This window comes from Gorilla gorilla, chromosome 9 (assembly GCF_029281585.2).
Source record: "Gorilla gorilla gorilla isolate KB3781 chromosome 9, NHGRI_mGorGor1-v2.1_pri, whole genome shotgun sequence".
NCBI lineage: Eukaryota > Metazoa > Chordata > Mammalia > Primates > Hominidae > Gorilla > Gorilla gorilla.
In genome coordinates this window covers 1,754,622-1,780,239 of record NC_073233.2, presented here as the reverse complement: position 1 = coordinate 1,780,239, position 25,618 = coordinate 1,754,622, and positions in this window count along the sequence as shown.

Genomic DNA, 25,618 nt, shown 5'->3' with positions numbered 1-25,618 from the left:
CTTATATTTCCATGTTCATACAGGTAATGGTGTAGATATTTCCCTGTTTATACAGATAGCAGTGTAGATATTTCCATGTTTATACAGATAGCGGTGTTGATATTTCCAAGTTTATACAGATAGCGGTGTAGATATCTCCATCTTAATACAGATGGCGGTGTAGATATTTATATGTTCATACAGATGGCGGTGCAGATATTTCCATGTTCATACAGATGGCGTTGTAGATATTTCCATGTTTATAGAGATAGCGGTGTAGTTATTTCCATGTGTAAAGGGATAGCTTTGTAGATATTTCCATGTACATGCTGATTGCTGTGTAGATAATTCCATTTTCATGCAGATAGCGGTGTAGATATTTCCATGTTCATACTGATGGCTGTTTAGACATATCCATGTTCATACAGATGGCGGTGAATATAATTCCATGCTCATACAGATAGCGGTGTAGATATTTCCATGTTCGTACAGATAGTGGTGTAGATATTTCCATGTTCATCCAGATGGCTGTGTAGTTATTTCCATGTTCATACAGATGGCTGTGAAGATATTTCCATGTTCATACAGATAGCGGTGTAGATATTTCCATGTTCATACAGATAGCGGTGTAGATATTTCCATCTTCATACAGATAGCGGTGCTGATATTTCCATGTTTATACAGCTAGCGGTGTAGATATTTCCATGTTTATACTGATTGCGGTGTATATATTTCCATGTTTATACAGATAGCGGTGTAGATATTTCCATGTTTATACAGATAGCGGTGTAGGTATCTCCATCTTAATACTGATAGCGGTGTAGATATTTATAAGTTCATACAGATGGCGGTGCAGATATTTCCATGTTCATACAGATGGCGGTGTAGATATCTCCATGTTTATAGAGAGAGCGGTGTAGTTATTTCCATGTATAAAGAGATAGCTTTGTAGATATTTCCATTTTCATGCAGATAGCGGTGTAGATGTTTCCATGTTCAAACAGATAGCGTTGTAGATATTTCCATGTTCATACAGATAGCGGTGCTGATATTTCCGTGTTTATACAGGTAGCGGTGTAGGTATTTCCATGTTTATACAGATAGCGGTGTAGATATTTCCATGTTTATATAGATAGCGGTGCTGATATTTCCGTGTTTATACAGGTAGCGGTGTAGGTATTTCCATGTTTATACAGATAGCGGTGTAGATATTTCCATGTTTATATAGATAGCGGTGTAGATATTTCCATGTTTATACAGATAGCGGTGTAGATATCTCCATCTTAATATAGATGGCGGTGTAGATATTTATATGTTCATACAGATGGCGGTGCAGATATTTCCATTTTCATACAGATGGCGGTGTTGATATTTCCATGTTCATACAGATAGCGGTGTTGTTATTTCCATGTGTAAAGAGATAGCTGTGTAGATAATTCCATGTATATGCAGATAGCTGTGTAGATATTTCCATTTTCATGCAGATAGCGGTGTAGATATTTCCATGTTCAAACAGATAGCGGTGTAGATATTTCCATGTTCATCCAGATAGCGGTGTAGATATTTCCATGTTTATACAGATAGCGGGGAAGATATATGCATGTATACACAGATAGCGGTCTAGATATTTCCATGTTCATCCAGATGGCTGTGTTGATATATCCATGTTCATACAGATAACGGTGTAGATATTTCCATGTTCATACATGTAATGGTGTAGATATTTCCATGTTCATACAGATAGCGGTGTAGCTATTTTCATGTACATGCAGATAGCGGTGTAGATTTTTCCATGTTCATCCAGATGGCTGTGTAGATATATGCATGAACATACAGATGGCGGTGAAGGTATTTCCATGTTCATACAGATAGCGGTGTAGATATTTCCAGGTTCACACAGATAGCGGTGCTTATATTTCCATGTTCATACAGTTAGCGGTGTAGATATTTCCCCGTTTATACAGATAGCAGTGTAGATATTTCCATGTTTATACAGATAGCGGTGTAGATATTTCCAAGTTTATACAGATAACGGTGTAGATATCTCCATCTTAATACAGATGGCGGTGTAGATATTTATATGTTCATACAGATGGCGGTGCAGATATTTCCAAGTTCATACAGATGGCGGTGTAGATATTTCCATGTTTATAGAGATAGCGGTGTAGTTATTTCCATGTGTAAAGGGATAGCTTTGTAGATATTTCCATGTATATGCAGATAGCTGTGTAGATATTTCCATTTTCATGCAGATAGCGGTGCAGATATTTCCATGTTCAAACAGATAGCGGTGTAGATATTTCCATGTTCATACAGATAGTGGTGTAGATATTTCCATGTTTATACAGATAGCGATGAAGATATATGCATGTTTACACAGACAGTGGTGTAGGTATTTCCATGTTCATACAGATAGTGGTGTAGATATTTCCAGGTTCATCCAGATGGCTGTGTAGATATATCCATGTTCATACAGATGGCGGTGAAGATATTTCCATGTTCGTACAGATAGCGGTGTAGATATTTCCATGTTCATACAGATATTGGTGTAGATATTTCCATGTTCATACAGATAGCGGTGTTGCTATTTCCATGTTGATGCAGATAGCGGTGTAGATATTTCCATGTTCATCCAGATGTCTGTGTAGATATATCCATGTTCATCCAGATGGCGGTGAAGATATTTCCAGGTTCATACAAATAGCGGTGTAAATATTTCCATGTTCATTCAGATAGTGGTGTAGATATTTCCATGTTCATACAGATTAAGGGGCTGATATTTCCATGTTCATACTAATAGCGGTGTTGATAATTCCATGTTTATACAGGTAGCGGTGTAGATATTTCCATGTTCATCCAGATGGCTGTGTAGATATATCCATGTTCATACTTATGGCGGTGAAGATATTTCCATGTTCGTACAGATAGCGGTGTAGATATTTCCATGTTCATACAGATATGGGTGTAGATATTTCCATGTTCATACAGATAGCGGTGTAGGTATTTCCATGTTCATGCAGGTAGCGTTGTAGATATTTCCATGTTCATCCGGATTGCTGTGTAGATATATCCATGTTCATACAGATGGCGGTGAAGATATTTCCATGTTCATACAGATATTGGTGTAGATATTTCCATGTTCATACAGATAGCGGTGTACCTATTTCCATGTTCATACAGATAGCGGTGTAGATATTTCCATGTTCATCCAGATGGCTGTGTAGATATATCCATGTTCATACAGATAGCAGTGTAGATATTTCCATGTTCATCCAGATGGCTGTGTAGATATATCCATGTTCATACAGATAGCGGTGTAGATATTTCCAGGTTCACACAGATAGCGGTGTAGATATTTCCATGTTCGTACAGATAGCGGTGTAGATATTTCCATGTTCATACAGATAGCGGTTCTTATATTTCCATGTTCATACAGGTAGCGGTGTAGATATTTCCCCGTTTATACAGATAGCAGTGTAGATATTTCCATGTTTATACAGATAGCGGTGTAGATATTTCCAAGTTTATACAGATAACGGTGTAGATATCTCCATCTTAATACAGATGGCGGTGTAGATATTTATATGTTCATACAGATGGCGGTGCAGATATTTCCAAGTTCATACAGATGGCGGTGTAGATATTTTCATGTTTATAGAGATAGCGGTGTAGTTATTTCCATGTGTAAAGGGATAGCTTTGTAGATATTTCCATGTATATGCAGATAGCTGTGTAGATATTTCCATTTTCATGCAGATAGCGGTGCAGATATTTCCATGTTCAAACAGATAGCGGTGTAGATATTTCCATGTTCATACAGATAGTGGTGTAGATATTTCCATGTTTATACAGATAGCGGTGAAGATATATGCATGTTTACACAGACAGCAGTGTAGGTATTTCCATGTTCATACAGATAGCGGTGTAGATATTTCCATGTTCATCCAGATGGCTGTGTAGATATATCCATGTTCATGCAGATGGCGGTGAAGATATTTCCATGTTCGTACAGATAGTGGTGTAGATATTTCCATGTTCATACAGATATTGGTGTAGATATTTCCATGTTCATACAGATAGCGGTGTTGCTATTTCCATGTTCATGCAGATAGCGGTGTAGATATTTCCATGTTCATCCAGATGTCTGTGTAGATATATCCATGTTCATACAGATGGCGGTGAAGATATTTCAAGGTTCATACAAATAGCGGTGTAAATATTTCCATGTTCATTCAGATAGTGGTGTAGATATTTCCATGTTCATACAGATAGCGGTGTAGCTATTTCCATGTTCATACAGATAGCGGTGTAGATATTTCCATCTTCATCCAGATGGCTGTGTAGACATATAAATGTACATACAGATGGCGGTGAAGATAATTCCATGTTCATACATATAGCGGTGTAGATATTTCCATGTTCATGCAGATAGTGGTGTAGATATTTCCATGTTCATACAGATAGAGGGGCTGATATTTCCATGTTCATACAGATAGCGGTGCTGATATTTCAATGTTTATACAGGTAGCGTTGTAGTTATTTCCATGTTTATACAGATAGCGGTGTAGATATCTCCATCTTAATTCAGATGGCGATGTAGATATATATATGTTCATAAAGATGGCCGTGCAGATATTTCCATGTTCATACAGGTGGCGGTGTAGATAGTTCCATGTTCATACAGATAGTGGTGTAGTTATTTCCATGTGTAAAGAGATAGCGGTGCAGATATTTCCATGTATATGCAGATAGCAGTGTAGATATTTCCATTTTCATGCAGATAGCGGTTTAGATATTTCCATGTTCAAACAGATAGCGGTGTAGATATTTCCATGTTCATACAGATAGCGGTGTAGATATTTCCAAGTTTATACAGATAGCGGTGAAGATGTATGCATGTTTACACAGATAGCGGTGTAGATATTTCCATGTTCATACAGATAGCGCTGTAGATATTTCCATGTTCATCCAGATTGCTGTGAAGATATATCCATGTTCATACAGATAGCGGTGTAGATATTTCCATGTTCATACAGATAGTGCTGTAGATATTTCCATGTTCATGCAGATAGCGGTGTAGCTATTTCCATGTTCATACAGATAGCGGTGTAGATATTTCCATGTTCGTACAGATAGCGGTGTAGATATTTCCATGTTCATACAGATAGCGGTGCTTATATTTCCATGTTCATACAGGTAACGGTGTAGATATTTCCCTGTTTATACAGATAGCAGTGTAGATATTTCCATGTTTATACAGATAGCGGTGTTGATATTTCCAAGTTTATACAGATAGCGGTGTAGATATCTCCATCTTAATACAGATGGCGGTGTAGATATTTATATGTTCATACAGATGGCGGTGCAGATATTTCCATGTTCATACAGATGGCGTTGTAGATATTTCCATGTTTATAGAGATAGCGGTGTAGTTATTTCCATGTGTAAAGGGATAGCTTTGTAGATATTTCCATGTACATGCTGATTGCAGTGTAGATAATTCCATTTTCATGCAGATAGCGGTGTAGATATTTCCATGTTCATCCTGATGGCTGTTTAGACATATCCATGTTCATACAGATGGCGGTGAATATAATTCCATGCTCATACAGATAGCGGTGTAGATATTTCCATGTTCATACAGATAGTGGTGTAGATATTTCCATGTTCATACAGATAGAGGGGCTGATATTTCCATGTTCATACAGATAGCGGTGCTGATACTTCCATGTTTATACAGGTAGCGTTGTAGATATTTCCATGTTTATACAGATAGCGGTGTAGATATCGCCATCTTAATACAGATGGCGATGTAGATATTTATATGTTCATACAGATGGCCGTGCGGATATTTCCATGTTCTTACAGATGGCGGTGTAGATATATCCATGTTCATACATATAGCGGTGTAGTTATTTCCATGTGTAAAGAGATAGCGGTGTAGATATTTCCATATATATGCAGATAGCTGTGTAGATATTTCCATTTTCATGCAGAAAAAGCGGTTTAGATATTTCCATGTTCAAACAGATAGCGGTGTAGATATTTCCATGTTCATACAGATAGCGGTGTAGATATTTCCATGTTTATACAGATAGCAGTGAAGATGTATGCATGTTTACACAGATAGCGGTGTAGATATTTCCATGTTCATACAGATAGCGGTGTAGATATTTAAATGTTCATCCTGATGGCTGTGTAGATATATGCATGTTCATACAGATAGCGGTGTAGATATTTCCATGTTCATGCAGATAACGGTGTAGATATTTCCATGTTCATCCATATGGCTGTGTAGATATATCCATGTTCATACAGATGGCGGTGAAGATATTTCCATGTTCATACAGATAGCAGGGTAGATATTTCCATGTTCGTACAGATAGTGGTGTAGATATTTCCATGTTCATCCAGATGGCTTTGTAGTTATTTCCATGTTCATACAGATGGCGGTGAAGATATTTCCATGTTCATACAGATAGCGGTGTAGATATTTCCATGTTCATACAGATAGCGGTGTAGATATTTCCATCTTCATACAGATAGCGGTGCTGATATTTCCATGTTTATACAGCTAGCAGTGTAGATATTTCCATGTTTATACTGATTGCGGTGTATATATTTCCATGTTTATACAGATAGCGGTGTAGATATTTCCATGTTTATACAGATAGCGGTGTAGGTATCTCCATCTTAATACTGATAGCGGTGTAGATATTTATAAGTGCATACAGATGGCGGTGCAGATATTTCCATGTTCATACAGATGGCGGTGTAGATATCTCCATGTTTATAGAGAGAGCGGTGTAGTTATTTCCATGTATAAAGAGATAGCTTTGTAGATATTTCCATTTTCATGCAGATAGCGGTGTAGATGTTTCCATGTTCAAACAGATAGCGTTGTAGATATTTCCATGTTCATACAGATAGCGGTGCTGATATTTCCGTGTTTATACAGGTAGCGGTGTAGGTATTTCCATGTTTATACAGATAGCGGTGTAGATATTTCCATGTTTATACAGATAGCGGTGTAGATATTTCCATGTTTATACAGATAGCGGTGTAGATATCTCCATCTTAATATTGATGGCGGTGTAGATATTTATATGTTCATACAGATGGCGGTGCAGATATTTCCATGTTCATACAGATGGCGGTGTTGATATTTCCATGTTCATACAGATAGCGGTGTTGTTATTTCCATGTGTAAAGAGATAGCTGTGTAGATAATTCCATGTATATGCAGATAGCTGTGTAGATATTTCCATTTTCATGCAGATAGCGGTGTAGATATTTCCATGTTCAAACAGATAGCGGTGTAGATATTTCCATGTTCATCCAGATAGCGGTGTAGATATTTCCATGTTTATACAGATAGCGGGGAAGATATATGCATGTATACACAGATAGCGGTCTAGATATTTCCATGTTCATCCAGATGGCTGTGTTGATATATCCATGTTCATACAGATAACGGTGTAGATATTTCCATGTTCATACAGATAATGGTGTAGATATTTCCATGTTCATACAGATAGCGGTGTAGCTATTTTCATGTTCATGCAGATAGCGGTGTAGATTTTTCCATGTTCATCCAGATGGCTGTGTAGATATATGCATGATCATACAGATGGCGGTGAAGGTATTTCCATGTTCATACAGATAGCGGTGTAGATATTTCCATGTTCATGCAGATAGCGGTGTAGATATTTCCATGTTCATACAGATATCGGTGCTTATATTTCCATGTTTATACAGGTAGCGGTGTAGATATTTCCATGTTTATACAAATAGCGGTGTTGATAATTCCATGTTTATACAGTTAGCGGTGTAGATATTTCCATGTTCATCCAGATGGCTGTGTAGATATATCCATGTTCATACGGATGGCGGTGAAGATATTTCCATGTTCGTACAGATAGCGGTGTAGATATTTCCATGTTCATACAGATATGGGTGTAGATATTTCCATGTTCATACAGATAGCGGTGTAGCTATTTCCATGTTCATGCAGGTAGCGGTGTAGATATTTCCATGTTCATCCGGATTGCTGTGTAGTTATATCCATGTTCATACAGATGGCGGTGAAGATATTTCCATGTTCATACAGATATTGGTGTAGATATTTCCATGTTCATACAGATAGCGGTGTAGCTATTTCCATGTTCATACAGATAGCGGGGTAGATATTTCCATGTTCATCCAGATGGCTGTGTAGATATATCCATGTTCATACAGATAGCGGTGTAGATATTTCCATGTTCATCCAGATGGCTGTGTAGATATATCCATGTTCATACAGATAGCGGTGTAGATATTTCCAGGTTCACACAGATAGCGGTGTAGATATTTCCATGTTCGTACAGATAGCGATGTAGATATTTCCATGTTCATACAGATAGCGGTGCTTATATTTCCATGTTCATACAGGTAGCGGTGTAGATATTTCCCTGTTTATACAGATAGCAGTGTAGATATTTCCATGTTTATACAGATAGCGGTGTAGATATTTCCAAGTTTATACAGATAGCGGTGTAGATATCTCCAACTTAATACAGTTGGCGGTGTAGATATTTATATGTTCATACGGATGGCGGTTTAGATATTTCCATGTTCATACAGATAGCGGTGTAGATATCTCCATCTTAATACAGATGGCGCTGTAGATATTTATATGTTCATACAGATGGTGGTGCAGATATTTCCATGTTCATACACATGGCGGTGTAGATATTTCCATGTTTATAGATATACTGGTGTAGTTATTTCCATGTGTAAAGAGATAGCTTTGTAGACATTTCCATGTATATGCAGATAGCTGTGTAGATATTTCCATTTTCATGCAGATAGCGGTGTAGATATTTCCATGTTCAAACAGATAGCAGTGTAGTTATTTCCATGCTCATACAGATAGCGGTGTAGATATTTCCATGTTTATACAGATAGCGGTGTAGATATTTCCATGTTTATACAGATAGCGGTGTAGATATCTCCATCTTAATACAGATGGCGGTGTAGATATTTATATGTTCATTCAGATGGCGGTGCAGATATTTCCATGTTCATACAGATGGCGGTGTAGATATTTCCATGTTTATAGGATAGCGGTGTAGTTATTTCCATGTGAAAAGAGATAGCTTTGTAGATATTTCCATGTATATGCAGATAGCTGTGTAGATATTTCCATTTTCATGCAGATAGCGGTGTAGATATTTCCATGTTCAAACAGATAGCGGTGTAGATATTTCCGTCTTCATACATATAGCGGTGTAGATATTTCCATGTTCCTACAGATAGCGGTGCTGATATTTCCATGTTTATACAGGTAGCGGTGTAGATATTTCCATGTTCATACAGATAGTGGTGTAGATATTTCCATGTTCATACAGATAGAGGGGCTGATATTTCCATGTTCATACAGATAGCGGTGCTGATATTTCCAGGTTTAAACAGGTAGCGTTGTAGATATTTCCATGTTTATACTCATAGCCGTGTAGATATTTCCATGTTTATGCAGATAGCGGTGTAGATATTTCCATGTTTATACAGATAGCGGTGTAGATATCTCCATCTTAATACAGATGGCAGTGTAGATATTTATATGTTCATACAGATGGCGGTGCAGATATTTCCATGTTCATACAGATGGCGGTGTAGATATTTCCATGTTTATAGACATAGCGGTGTAGTTATTTCCATGTGTAAAGAGATAGCTTTGTAGATATTTCCATGTATTTGCAGATAGCTGTGAAGATATTTCCATTTTCATGCAGATAACGGTGTAGATATTTCCATGTTCAAACAGATAGCGATGTAGATATTTCCATGTTCATACAGATAGCGGTGTAGATATTTCCATGTTCATACAGATAGCGGTGTAGTTATTTCCATGTGTAAAGAGTTAGCTGTGTAGATATTTAAATGAATATGCAGATAGCTGTGTAGATATTTCCATTTTCATGCAGATAGCGGTTTAGATATTTCCATGTTCAAACAGATAGCGGTGTAGACATTTCCATGTTCATACAGAGGGCGGTGCTGATATTTCCATGTTTATACAGGTAGAGGTGTAGATATTTCCATGTTTATACAGATAGCGGTGTAGTTATTTCCATGTTTATACAGATAGCGGTGTAGATATCTCCATCTTAATACAGATGGCGGTGAAGATATTTCCATGTTCATACAGATAGCGGTGTAGATATTTCCATGTTCCTACAGATAGCGGTGTAGATATTTCCATGTTCGTACAGATAGTGGTGTAGATATTCCCATGTTCATACATATAGCGGTGTAGATATTTCCATTTTCATCCAGATGGCTTTGTAGATGTATCCATGTTCGTACAGATGGCGGTGAAGATAATTCCATGTTCATACAGATGGCGGTGTAGATATTTCCGTGTTCATACAGATAGCGGTGCTGATATTTCCATGTTTATACAGGTAGCGCTGTAGATATTTCCATGTTTAAGCAGTTAGCGGTGTAGATATTTCCATGTTTATACAGATAGCGGTGTAGATATTTCCATGTTTATACATATAGAGGTGTAGATATCTCCATCTTCATACAGATGGCGGTGTAGATATTTATATGTTCAAACAGATGGCGGTGCAGATATTTCCATGTTCATACAGATGGTGATGTAGATATTACCATGTTCATACAGATAGCGGTGTAGTTATTTCCATGTGTAAAGAGATAGCTGTGTAGATATTTCCATTTTCATGCAGATAGCTGTGAAGATATTTACATTTTCATGCAGATAGCGGTGTAGATATTTCCATGTTCAAACAGATATCGGTGTAGATATTTCCATGTTCATACAGATAGCGGTGTAGATATTTCCATGTTTATACAGATAGCGGTGAAGATGTATGCATATTTACACAGAGAGCGGTGTAGATATTTCCATGTTCATCCAGATGGCTGTGTAGATATATCCATGTTCATACAGATAGTGGTGTAGCTATTTCCATGTTCATGCAGATAGTGGTGTAGATATTTCCATGTTCATACAGATAGCGGTGTAGATATTTCCATGTTCATACAGATAGCGGTGTAGCTATTTCCATGTTCATGCAGATAGCGGTTTAGATATTTCCATGTTCATCCAGATGGCTGTGTAGATATATCCATGTTCATACAGATGGCGGTGAAGGTATTTCCATGTTCATACAGATAGAGGTGTATATATTTCCATGTTCTTACAGATAGTGGTGTAGATATTTCCATGTTCATACAGATAGTGGTGTAGCTATTTCCATGTTCAAACAGATAGCGGTGTAGATATTTCCATGTTCATCTAGATGGCTGTGTAGATATATGCAAGTTAATACAGATGGCGGTGAAGATATTTCCATGTTCATACGGATAGCGGTGTAGTTATTTCCATGTTACTACAGATAGCGGTGTAGTTATTTCCGTGTGTAAAGAGATAGCTGTGTAGATATTTCCATGTATATGCAGATAGCTCTGTAGATATTTCCATTTTCATGCAGATAGCGGTGTAGATATTTCCATGTTTATATAGATTGCGGTGAAGATGTGTGCATATTTACACAGATAGCGGTGTAGATATTTCCAAGTTCATACTGATAGCGGTGTAGGTATTTCCATGTTCATCCAGATGGCTGTGTAGATATTTCCATGTTCATACAGATAGCGGTGTAGATATTTCCATGTTCATACAGGTAGTGGTGTAGATATTTCCATGTTCATACAGATAGCGTTGTAGATATTTCCATGTTCATGCTGATAGCAGTGTAGATATTTCCAAGTTCGTACAGATAGCGGTGTAGATATTACCATGTTCATACATATAGCGGTGTAGATATTTCCATTTTCATCCAGATGGCTGTGTAGATATATCCATGTTCGTACAGATGGCGGTGAAGATATTTCCAGGTTCACACAGATAGCGGTGTAGATATTTCCATGTTCGTACAGATAGCGATGTAGATATTTCCATGTTCATACAGATAGCGGTGCTTATATTTCCATGTTCATACAGGTAGCGGTGTAGATATTTCCCTGTTTATACAGATAGCAGTGTAGATATTTCCATGTTTATACAGATAGCGGTGTAGATATTTCCAAGTTTATACAGATAGCGGTGTAGATATCTCCAACTTAATACAGTTGGCGGTGTAGATATTTATATGTTCATACGGATGGCGGTTTAGATATTTCCATGTTCATACAGATAGCGGTGTAGATATCTCCATCTTAATACAGATGGCGCTGTAGATATTTATATGTTCATACAGATGGTGGTGCAGATATTTCCATGTTCATACACATGGCGGTGTAGATATTTCCATGTTTATAGATATACTGGTGTAGTTATTTCCATGTGTAAAGAGATAGCTTTGTAGACATTTCCATGTATATGCAGATAGCTGTGTAGATATTTCCATTTTCATGCAGATAGCGGTGTAGATATTTCCATGTTTATACAGATAGCGGTGTAGATATTTCCATGTTTATACAGATAGCGGTGTAGATATCTCCATCTTAATACAGATGGCGGTGCAGATATTTATATGTTCATTCAGATGGCGGTGCAGATATTTCCATGTTCATACAGATGGCGGTGTAGATATTTCCATGTTTATAGGATAGCGGTGTAGTTATTTCCATGTGAAAAGAGATAGCTTTGTAGATATTTCCATGTATATGCAGATAGCTGTGTAGATATTTCCATTTTCATGCAGATAGCGGTGTAGATATTTCCATGTTCAAACAGATAGCGGTGTAGATATTTCCGTCTTCATACATATAGCGGTGTAGATATTTCCATGTTCCTACAGATAGCGGTGCTGATATTTCCATGTTTATACAGGTAGCGGTGTAGATATTTCCATGTTCATACAGATAGTGGTGTAGATATTTCCATGTTCATACAGATAGAGGGGCTGATATTTCCATGTTCATACAGATAGCGGTGCTGATATTTCCAGGTTTAAACAGGTAGCGTTGTAGATATTTCCATGTTTATACTCATAGCCGTGTAGATATTTCCATGTTTATGCAGATAGCGGTGTAGATATTTCCATGTTTATACAGATAGCGGTGTAGATATCTCCATCTTAATACAGATGGCAGTGTAGATATTTATATGTTCATACAGATGGCGGTGCAGATATTTCCATGTTCATACAGATGGCGGTGTAGATATTTCCATGTTTATAGACATAGCGGTGTAGTTATTTCCATGTGTAAAGAGATAGCTTTGTAGATATTTCCATGTATTTGCAGATAGCTGTGAAGATATTTCCATTTTCATGCAGATAACGGTGTAGATATTTCCATGTTCAAACAGATAGCGATGTAGATATTTCCATGTTCATACAGATAGCGGTGTAGATATTTCCATGTTCATACAGATAGCGGTGTAGTTATTTCCATGTGTAAAGAGTTAGCTGTGTAGATATTTAAATGAATATGCAGATAGCTGTGTAGATATTTCCATTTTCATGCAGATAGCGGTTTAGATATTTCCATGTTCAAACAGATAGCGGTGTAGACATTTCCATGTTCATACAGAGGGCGGTGCTGATATTTCCATGTTTATACAGGTAGAGGTGTAGATATTTCCATGTTTATACAGATAGCGGTGTAGTTATTTCCATGTTTATACAGATAGCGGTGTAGATATCTCCATCTTAATACAGATGGCGGTGAAGATATTTCCATGTTCATACAGATAGCGGTGTAGATATTTCCATGTTCCTACAGATAGCGGTGTAGATATTTCCATGTTCGTACAGATAGTGGTGTAGATATTCCCATGTTCATACATATAGCGGTGTAGATATTTCCATTTTCATCCAGATGGCTTTGTAGATGTATCCATGTTCGTACAGATGGCGGTGAAGATAATTCCATGTTCATACAGATGGCGGTGTAGATATTTCCGTGTTCATACAGATAGCGGTGCTGATATTTCCATGTTTATACAGATAGCGGTGTAGATATTTCCATGTTTATACATATAGAGGTGTAGATATCTCCATCTTCATACAGATGGCGGTGTAGATATTTATATGTTCAAACAGATGGCGGTGCAGATATTTCCATGTTCATACAGATGGTGATGTAGATATTACCATGTTCATACAGATAGCGGTGTAGTTATTTCCATGTGTAAAGAGATAGCTGTGTACATATTTCCATGTATAGGCAGATAGCTGTGTAGATATTTACATTTTCATGCAGATAGCGGTGTAGATATTTCCATGTTCAAACAGATATCGGTGTAGATATTTCCATGTTCATACAGATAGCGGTGTAGATATTTCCATGTTTATACAGATAGCGGTGAAGATGTATGCATATTTACACAGAGAGCGGTGTAGATATTTCCATGTTCATCCAGATGGCTGTGTAGATATATCCATGTTCATACAGATAGTGGTGTAGCTATTTCCATGTTCATGCAGATAGTGGTGTAGATATTTCCATGTTCATACAGATAGCGGTGTAGATATTTCCATGTTCATACAGATAGCGGTGTAGCTATTTCCATGTTCATGCAGATAGCGGTTTAGATATTTCCATGTTCATCCAGATGGCTGTGTAGATATATCCATGTTCATACAGATGGCGGTGAAGGTATTTCCATGTTCATACAGATAGAGGTGTATATATTTCCATGTTCTTACAGATAGTGGTGTAGATATTTCCATGTTCATACAGATAGCGGTGTAGCTATTTCCATGTTCAAACAGATAGCGGTGTAGATATTTCCATGTTCATCTAGATGGCTGTGTAGATATATGCAAGTTAATACAGATGGCGGTGAAGATATTTCCATGTTCATACGGATAGCGGTGTAGTTATTTCCATGTTACTACAGATAGCGGTGTAGTTATTTCCGTGTGTAAAGAGATAGCTGTGTAGATATTTCCATGTATATGCAGATAGCTCTGTAGATATTTCCATTTTCATGCAGATAGCGGTGTAGATATTTCCATGTTTATATAGATTGCGGTGAAGATGTGTGCATATTTACACAGATAGCGGTGTAGATATTTCCAAGTTCATACTGATAGCGGTGTAGGTATTTCCATGTTCATCCAGATGGCTGTGTAGATATGTCCATGTTCATACAGATAGCGGTGTAGATATTTCCATGTTCATACAGGTAGTGGTGTAGATATTTCCATGTTCATACAGATAGCGTTGTAGATATTTCCATGTTCATGCTGATAGCAGTGTAGATATTTCCAAGTTCGTACAGATAGCGGTGTAGATATTACCATGTTCATACATATAGCGGTGTAGATATTTCCATTTTCATCCAGATGGCTGTGTAGATATATCCATGTTCGTACAGATGGCGGTGAAGATATTTCCATGTTCATACAGATGGCGGTGTAGATATTTCCATGTTCATACAGATAGCGGTGCTGATATTTCCATGTTTATACAGGTAGCGGTGTAGATATTTCCATGTTTATACAGATAGCGGTGTACATATTTCCATGTTTATACAGATAGCGGAGTAGATATTTCCATGTTTATATAGATAGAGGTGTAGATATCTCCATCTTAATACAGATGGCAGTGTAGATATTTATATGTTCATACAGATGGCGGTGCAGACATTTCCATGTTCATACAGATGGTGGTGTAGATATTACCATGTTCATACAGATAGCGGTGTTGTTATTTCCATGTGTAAAGAGATATCTGTGTAGATATTTCCATGTATATGCAGATAGCTGTATAGATATTTCCATTTTCATGCAGACAGCGTTGTAGATATTTCCATGTTCAAACAGATATCGGTGTAGATATTTCCATGTTCATACAGATAGCGGTGTAGATATTTCCATGTTTATACAGATAGCGGTGAAGATGTATGCATGTTTACACAGATAGCGGTATAGATATTTCCATGTTCATCCAGATGGCTGTGTAGATATATCCATGTTCATACAGATAGCGGAGTAGCTATTTCCATGTTCATACAGATAGTGGTGTAGATGTTTCCATGTTCATACAGATAGCGGTGTAGCTATTTCCATGTCCATGCAGATAGCGGTGTAGATATTTCCATGTTCATCCAGATGGCTGTGTAGATATATCCATCTTCATACAGATGGCGGTGAAGATATTTCCATGTTCATACAGATAGCAGTGTAGATATTTCTATGTTCATACAGATAGTGGTGTAGATAATTCCATGTTCATACAGATAGCGGTGTAGTTATTTCCATGTGTAAAGAGATAGCTGTTTAGATATTTCCATGAATAGTCAGATAGCTCTGTAGATATTTCCATTTTCATGCAGATAGCGGTGTAGATATTTCTAAGTTCAAAAAGATAGCGGTGTAGATATTTCCATGTTCATACAGATAGCGGTGTAAAAATATCCATGTTTATACAGATAGCGGTGAAGATGTATGCCTGTTTACACCGTAAGCGGTGTAGATATTTCCATGTTCATATAGATAGCAGTGTAGATATTTCCATGTTCATCCAGATGGCTGTGTAGTTATATCCATGTTCATACAGATGGCGTTGAAGATATTTCCATGTTCATACAGATAGCGGTGTAGATATTTCCATGTTCATACAGATAGCGGTTTAGATATTTCCATGTTCATACAGATAGCGGTGTAGAAATTTCCATGTTTATACAGATAGCGGTGAAGATGTATGCCTGTTTACACAGATCGCGGTGTAGATATTTCCATGTTCATACAGATAGCGGTGTAGATATTTCCATGTTCTTCCAGATGGCTGTGTAGATATATCCATGTATAAACAGATGGCGTTGAATATATTTCCATGTTCATACAGATAGCGTAGTAGATATTTCCATGTTTAAACAGATAGCGGTGTAGATATCTCCATCTTAATACAGATGGCGGTGTATATAGTTATATGTTCATACAGATGGCGGTGGAGGTATTTCCATGTTCATACAGATGGCGGTGTAGATATTTCCATGTTTATAGAGACAGCGGTGTAGTTATTTACATGTGTAAAGAAATAGCTGTGTAGATATTTCCATGTATATGCAGATAGCTGTGTAGATATTTCCATATTCATGCAGATAGCTGTGTAGATATTACCATGTTCAAACAGATAGCGGTGTAGGTATTTCCATGTTCATGCAGATAGCGGTGTAGATATATCCATGTTTATACTGATAGCGGTGAAGAGGTATGCATGTTTACACAGATAGCGGTGTAGATATTTCCATGTTCATACAGATAGCGGTGTAGATATTTCCATGTTCATCCAGAAGGCTGTGTAGATATATCCATGTTCATACAGATAGCGGTGTAGCTATTTCCATGTTCATACAGATAGCAGTGTAGATATTTCCATGTTCATACAGATAGTGGAGTAGATATTTCCATGTTCATACAGATAGCGGTGTAGCTATTTCCATGTTCATACAGATAGCGGTGTAGATATTTCCATGTTCATCCAGATTGCTGTGTAGATATATCCATGTTCATACAGATGGCGGTGAAGATATTTCCATGTTCATATGGATAGCGGTGTAGATATTTCCATGTTCATCCAGATGGCTGTGTAGATATATCCATGTTCATACAGATGACGGTGAAGGTATTTCCATGTTCTTACAGATAGCAGTGTAGATATTTCCATGTTCATACAGATAGTGGTGTAGATAATTCCATGTTCATACAGATAGCGGTGTAGTTATTTCCATGTGTAAAGAGATAGCTGTGTAGATATTTCCAATTTATTCAGATAGCTGTGTAGATATTTCCATTTTCATGAAGATAGCGGTGTGGATATTTCTAAGTTCAAAAAGATAGCTGTGTAGATATTTCCATGTTCATACAGATAGCGGTGTAGAAATTTCCATGTTTATACAGATAACGGTGAAGATGTATGCCTGTTTACACAGATCACGGTGTAGATATTTCCATGTTCATACAGATAGCGGTGTAGATATTTCCATGTTCATCCAGATGGCTGTGTAGGTATATCCATGTTTATACAGACGGCGTTGAAGATATTTCCATGTTCATACAGATAGTGGTGTAGATATTTCCATGTTCTTACAGATAGCGGTTTAGATATTTCCATGTTCATTCAGATAGAGGTGTAGTTATTTCCATGTTCATACAGATAGCGGTGTAGTTATTTCCATGTTCATCCATATGGCTGTGTAGATATATCCATGTTCGTACAGATGGGGGTGAAGATATTTCCATGTTCATACAGATAGCGGTGTATATATTTCCATGTTCTTACAGATAGTGGTGTAGATATTTCCATGTTCATACAGATAGCGGTGTAGCTATTTCCATGTTCATACAGATAGCGGTGTAGATATTTCCATGTTCATCCAGATGGCTGTGTATATATATCCATGTTCATTCAGATGGCGGTGAAGATATTTCCATGCCCATACAAATAGCGGTGAAGATATGTCCCTGTTCATACAGATAGTGGTGTAGATATTTCCATGTTCATACAGATAGTGGTGTAGTTATTTCCATGTTCATCCAGATGGCTGTGTAGATATATCCATGTTCATACAGATATCGGTGTAGATATTTCCATGTTCATACAGATAGTGCTGTAGATATTTCCATGTTCAAACAGATAGCGGTGTAGCTATTTCCATGTTCATACAGATAGCGGTGTAGATATTTCCATGTTCGTATAGATTGCGGTGTAGATATTTCCATCTTAATACAGATAGCGGTGCTTATATTTCCATGTTTATACAGGTGGCGGTGTAGATATTTCCATGTTCATACAGATAGCGGTGTAGAAATTTCCATGTTTATACAGATAGCGGTGAAGATGTATGCCTGTTTACACAGATCGCGGTGTAGATATTTCCATGTTCATACAGATATCGGTGTAGATATTTCCATGTTCATCCAGATGGCTGTGTAGATATATCCATGTTCATACAGATAGCGGAGTAGATATTTCCATGTTCATACAGATAGTGGTGTAGATGTTTCCATGTTCATACAGATAGCGGTGTAGCTATTTCCATGTCCATGCAGATAGCGGTGTAGATATTTCCATGTTCATCCAGATGGCTGTGTAGATATATCCATGTTCATACAGATGTCGGTGAAGATATTTCCATGTTCATACAGATAGCAGTGTAGATATTTCCATGTTCATACAGACAGTGGTGTAGATAATTCCATGTTCATACAGATAGCGGTGTAGTTATTTCCATGTGTAAAGAGATAGCTGTGTAGATATTTCCATGTATATTCAGATAGCTGTGTAGATATTTCCATTTTCATGCAGATAGCGGTGTAGATATTTCTAAGTTCAAAAAGATAGCGGTGTAGATATTTCCATGTTCATAAAGATAGCGGTGTAAAAATATCCATGTTTATACAGATAGCGGTGAAGATGTATGCCTGTTTACACAGAAAGCGGTGTAGATATTTCCATGTTCATATAGATAGCGGTGTAGATATTTCCATGTTCATCCAGATGGCTGTGTAGTTATATCCATGTTCATACAGATGGCGTTGAAGTTATTTCCATGTTCATACAGATAGCGGTGTAGATATTTCCATGTTCATACAGATAGCGGTTTAGATATTTCCATGTTCATACAGATAGCGGTGTAGAAATTTCCATGTTTATACAGATAGCGGTGAAGATGTATGCCTGTTTACACAGATCGCGGTGTAGATATTTCCATGTTCATACAGATAGCGGTGTAGATATTTCCATGTTCATCCAGATGGCTGTGTAGATATATCCATGTTTAAACAGATGGCGTTGAAGATATTTCCATGTTCATACAGATAGCGGTGTAGATATTTCCATGTTTATACAGATAGCGGTGTAGATATCTAAATCTTAATACAGATGGCGGTGTAGATAGTTATATGTTCATACAGATGGCGGTGGAGATATTTCCATGTTCATACAGATGGCGGTGTAGATATTTCCATGTTTATAGAGATAGCGGTGTAGGTATTTACATGTGTAAAGAAATAGCTGTGTAGATATTTCCATGTATATGCAAATAGCTGTGTAGATATTTCCATTTTCATGCAGATAGCGGTGTAGATATTACCATGTTCAAACAGATAGCGGTGTAGGTATTTCCATGTTCATGCAGATAGCGGTGTAGATATATCCATGTTTATACTGATAGCGGTGAAGAGGTATGCATGTTTACACAGATAGCGGTGTAGATATTTCCATGTTCATACAGATAGCGGTGTAGATATTTCCATGTTCATACAGATAGTGGAGTAGATATTTCCATGTTCATACAGATAGCGGTGTAGCTATTTCCATGTTCATACAGATAGCGGTGTAGATATTTCCATGTTCATCCAGATTGCTGTGTAGATATATCCATGTTCATACAGATGGCGGTGAAGATATTTCCATGTTCATATGGATAGCGGTGTAGATATTTCCATGTTCATCCAGATGGCTGTGTAGATATATCCATGTTCATACAGATGACGGTGAAGGTATTTCCATGTTCTTACAGATAGCAGTGTAGATATTTCCATGTTCATACAGATAGTGGTGTAGATAATTCCATGTTCATACAGATAGCGGTGTAGTTATTTCCATGTGTAAAGAGATAGCTGTGTAGATATTTCCAATTTATTCAGATAGCTGTGTAGATATTTCCATTTTCATGAAGATAGCGGTGTGGATATTTCTAAGTTCAAAAAGATAGCTGTGTAGATATTTCCATGTTCATACAGATAGCGGTGTAGAAATTTCCATGTTTATACAGATAACGGTGAAGATGTATGCCTGTTTACACAGATCACGGTGTAGATATTTCCATGTTCATACAGATAGCGGTGTAGATATTTCCATGTTCATCCAGATGGCTGTGTAGGTATATCCATGTTTATACAGACGGCGTTGAAGATATTTCCATGTTCATACAGATAGTGGTGTAGATATTTCCATGTTCTTACAGATAGCGGTTTAGATATTTCCATGTTCATTCAGATAGAGGTGTAGTTATTTCCATGTTCATACAGATAGCGGTGTAGTTATTTCCATGTTCATCCATATGGCTGTGTAGATATATCCATGTTCATACAGATGGGGGTGAAGATATTTCCATGTTCATACAGATAGCGGTGTATATATTTCCATGTTCTTACAGATAGTGGTGTAGATATTTCCATGTTCATACAGATAGCGGTGTAGCTATTTCCATGTTCATACAGATAGCGGTGTAGATATTTCCATGTTCATCCAGATGGCTGTGTATATATATCCATGTTCATTCAGATGGCGGTGAAGATATTTCCATGCCCATACAAATAGCGGTGAAGATATGTCCCTGTTCATACAGATAGTGGTGTAGATATTTCCATGTTCATACAGATAGTGGTGTAGTTATTTCCATGTTCATCCAGATGGCTGTGTAGATATATCCATGTTCATACAGATATCGGTGTAGATATTTCCATGTTCATACAGATAGTGCTGTAGATATTTCCATGTTCAAACAGATAGCGGTGTAGCTATTTCCATGTTCATACAGATAGCGGTGTAGATATTTCCATGTTCGTATAGATTGCGGTGTAGATATTTCCATCTTAATACAGATAGCGGTGCTTATATTTCCATGTTTATACAGGTGGCGGTGTAGATATTTCCATGTTCATACAGATAGCGGTGTAGAAATTTCCATGTTTATACAGATAGCGGTGAAGATGTATGCCTGTTTACACAGATCGCGGTGTAGATATTTCCATGTTCATACAGATATCGGTGTAGATATTTCCATGTTCATCCAGATGGCTGTGTAGATATATCCATGTTCATACAGATAGCGGAGTAGATATTTCCATGTTCATACAGATAGTGGTGTAGATGTTTCCATGTTCATACAGATAGCGGTGTAGCTATTTCCATGTCCATGCAGATAGCGGTGTAGATATTTCCATGTTCATCCAGATGGCTGTGTAGATATATCCATGTTCATACAGATGTCGGTGAAGATATTTCCATGTTCATACAGATAGCAGTGTAGATATTTCCATGTTCATACAGATAGTGGTGTAGATAATTCCATGTTCATACAGATAGCGGTGTAGTTATTTCCATGTGTAAAGAGATAGCTGTGTAGATATTTCCATGTATATTCAGATAGCTGTGTAGATATTTCCATTTTCATGCAGATAGCGGTGTAGATATTTCTAAGTTCAAAAAGATAGCGGTGTAGATATTTCCATGTTCATAAAGATAGCGGTGTAAAAATATCCATGTTTATACAGATAGCGGTGAAGATGTATGCCTGTTTACACAGAAAGCGGTGTAGATATTTCCATGTTCATATAGATAGCGGTGTAGATATTTCCATGTTCATCCAGATGGCTGTGTAGTTATATCCATGTTCATACAGATGGCGTTGAAGTTATTTCCATGTTCATACAGATAGCGGTGTAGATATTTCCATGTTCATACAGATAGCGGTTTAGATATTTCCATGTTCATACAGATAGCGGTGTAGAAATTTCCATGTTTATACAGATAGCGGTGAAGATGTATGCCTGTTTACACAGATCGCGGTGTAGATATTTCCATGTTCATACAGATAGCGGTGTAGATATTTCCATGTTCATCCAGATGGCTGTGTAGATATATCCATGTTTAAACAGATGGCGTTGAAGATATTTCCATGTTCATACAGATAGCGGTGTAGATATTTCCATGTTTATACAGATAGCGGTGTAGATATCTAAATCTTAATACAGATGGCGGTGTAGATAGTTATATGTTCATACAGATGGCGGTGGAGATATTTCCATGTTCATACAGATGGCGGTGTAGATATTTCCATGTTTATAGAGATAGCGGTGTAGGTATTTACATGTGTAAAGAAATAGCTGTGTAGATATTTCCATGTATATGCAGATAGCTGTGTAGATATTTCCATTTTCATGCAGATAGCGGTGTAGATATTACCATGTTCAAACAGATAGCGGTGTAGGTATTTCCATGTTCATGCAGATAGCGGTGTAGATATATCCATGTTTATACTGATAGCGGTGAAGAGGTATGCATGTTTACACAGATAGCGGTGTAGATATTTCCATGTTCATACAGATAGCGGTGTAGATATTTCCATGTTCATCCAGAAGGCTGTGTAGATATATCCATGTTCATACAGATAGCGGTGTAGCTATTTCCATGTTCATACAGATAGCGGTGTAGATATTTCCATGTTCATACAGATAGTGGAGTAGATATTTCCATGTTCATACAGATAGCGGTGTAGTTATTTCCATGTGTAAAGAGATAGCTGTGTAGATATTTCCATGTATATTCAGATAGCTGTGTAGATATTTCCATTTTCATGCAGATAGCGGTGTGGATATTTCTAAGTTCAAAAAGATAGCGGTGTAGATATTTCCATGTTCATACAGATAGCGGTGTAGAAATTTCCATGTTTATACAGATAGCCGTGAAGATGTATGCCTGTTTACACAGATCACGGTGTAGATATTTCCATGTTCATACAGATAGCGGTGTAGATATTTCCATGTTCATCCAGATGGCTGTGTATTTATATCCATGTTTATACAGATGGCGTTGAAGATATTTCCATGTTCATACAGATAGCGGTGTAGATATTTCCATGTTCTTACAGATAGCGGTTTAGATATTTCCATGTTCATTCAGATAGAGGTGTAGTTATTTCCATGTTCATACAGATAGCGGTGTAGTTATTTCCATGTTCATCCATATGGCTGTGTAGATATATCCATGTTCATACAGATGGGGGTGAAGATATTTCCATGTTCATACAGATAGCGGTGTATATATTTCCATGTTCTTACAGATAGTGGTGTAGATATTTCCATGTTCATACAGATAGCAGTGTAGCTATTTCCATGTTCATACAGATAGCGGTGTAGATATTTCCATGTTCATCCAGATGGCTGTGTATATATATCCATGTTCATTCATATGGCGGTGTGGATATCTCCATGTTCATACAGATAGTGCTGAAGATATTTCCATGTTCAAACAGATAGCGGTGTAGCTATTTCCATGTTCATACAGATAGCGGTATAGATATTTCCATGTTCGTATAGATTGCCGTGTAGATATTTCCATCTTAATACAGATAGCGGTGCTTATATTTCCATGTTTATACAGGTAGCGGTGTAGATATTTCCATGTTCATACAGATAGCGGTGTAGAAATTTCCATGTTTATACAGATAGCGGTGAAGATGTATGCCTGTTTACACAGATCGCGGTGTAGATATTTCCATGTTCATACAGATAGCGGTGTAGATATTTCCATGTTCATCCAGATGGCTGTGTAGATATATCCATGTTTAAACAGATGGCGTTGAAGATATTTCCATGTTCATACAGATAGCGGTGTAGATATTTCCATGTTTATACAGATAGCGGTGTAGATATCTCCATCTTAATACAGATGGCGGTGTAGATAGTTATATGTTCATACAGATGGCGGTGGAGATATTTCCATATTCATACAGATGGCGGTGTAGATATTTCCATGTTTATAGAGATAGCAGTGTAGTTATTTACATGTGTAGAGAAATAGCTGTGTAGATATTTCCATGTATATGCAGATAGCTCTGTAGATATTTCCATTTTCATGCAGATAGCGGTGTAGATATTACCATGTTCAAACAGATAGCGGTGTAGGTATTTCCATGTTCATACAGATAGCGGTGTAGATATATCCATGTTTATACTGATAGCGGTGAAGATGTATGCATGTTTACACAGATAGCGGTGTAGATATTTCCATGTTCATACAGATAGCGGTGTAGATATTTCCATGTTCATCCAGAAGGCTGTGTAGATATATCCATGTTCATACAGATAGCGGTGTAGCTATTTCCATGTTCATACAGATAGCGGTGTAGATATTTCCATGTTCATCCAGACTGTTGTGTAGATATATCCATCTTCATACAGATGGCGGTGAAGATATTTCCATGTTCATAAAGATAGCAGTGTAGATATTTCCAAGTTCATACAGATAGTGGTGTAGATAATTCCATGTTCATACAGATAGCGGTGTAGTTATTTCCATGTGTAAAGACATAGCTGTGTAGATATTTCCATGTATATTCAGATAGCTGTGTAGATATTTCCATTTCCATGCAGATAGCGGTGTAGATACTTCTACGTTCAAAAAGATAGCGGTGTAGATATTTCCAAGTTCATACAGATAGCGGTGTAGAAATTTCCATGTTTATACAGATAGCGGTGAAGATGTATGCCTGTTTACACAGATAGTGGTGTAGATATTTCCATGTTCATACAGAGAGTGGTGTAGATATTTCCATGTTCATCCAGATGGCTGTGTAGATATATCCATGTTCATTCAGATGGCGTTGAAGATATTTCCATGTTCATACAGATAGCGGTGTAGATATTTCCATGTTCATACAGATAGCGGTTTAGATATTTCCATGTTCATACAGATAGCGGTGTAGATATTTCCATGTTTACAGATAGCGGTGTAGTTATTTCCATGTTCATCCATATGGCTGTGTAGATATATCCATGTTCACACAGATGGCGGTGAAGGTATTTCCATGTTCATACACATAGCGGTGTAGATATTTCCATGTTCATATAGATAGCGGTGTAGATATTTCCATGTTCATACA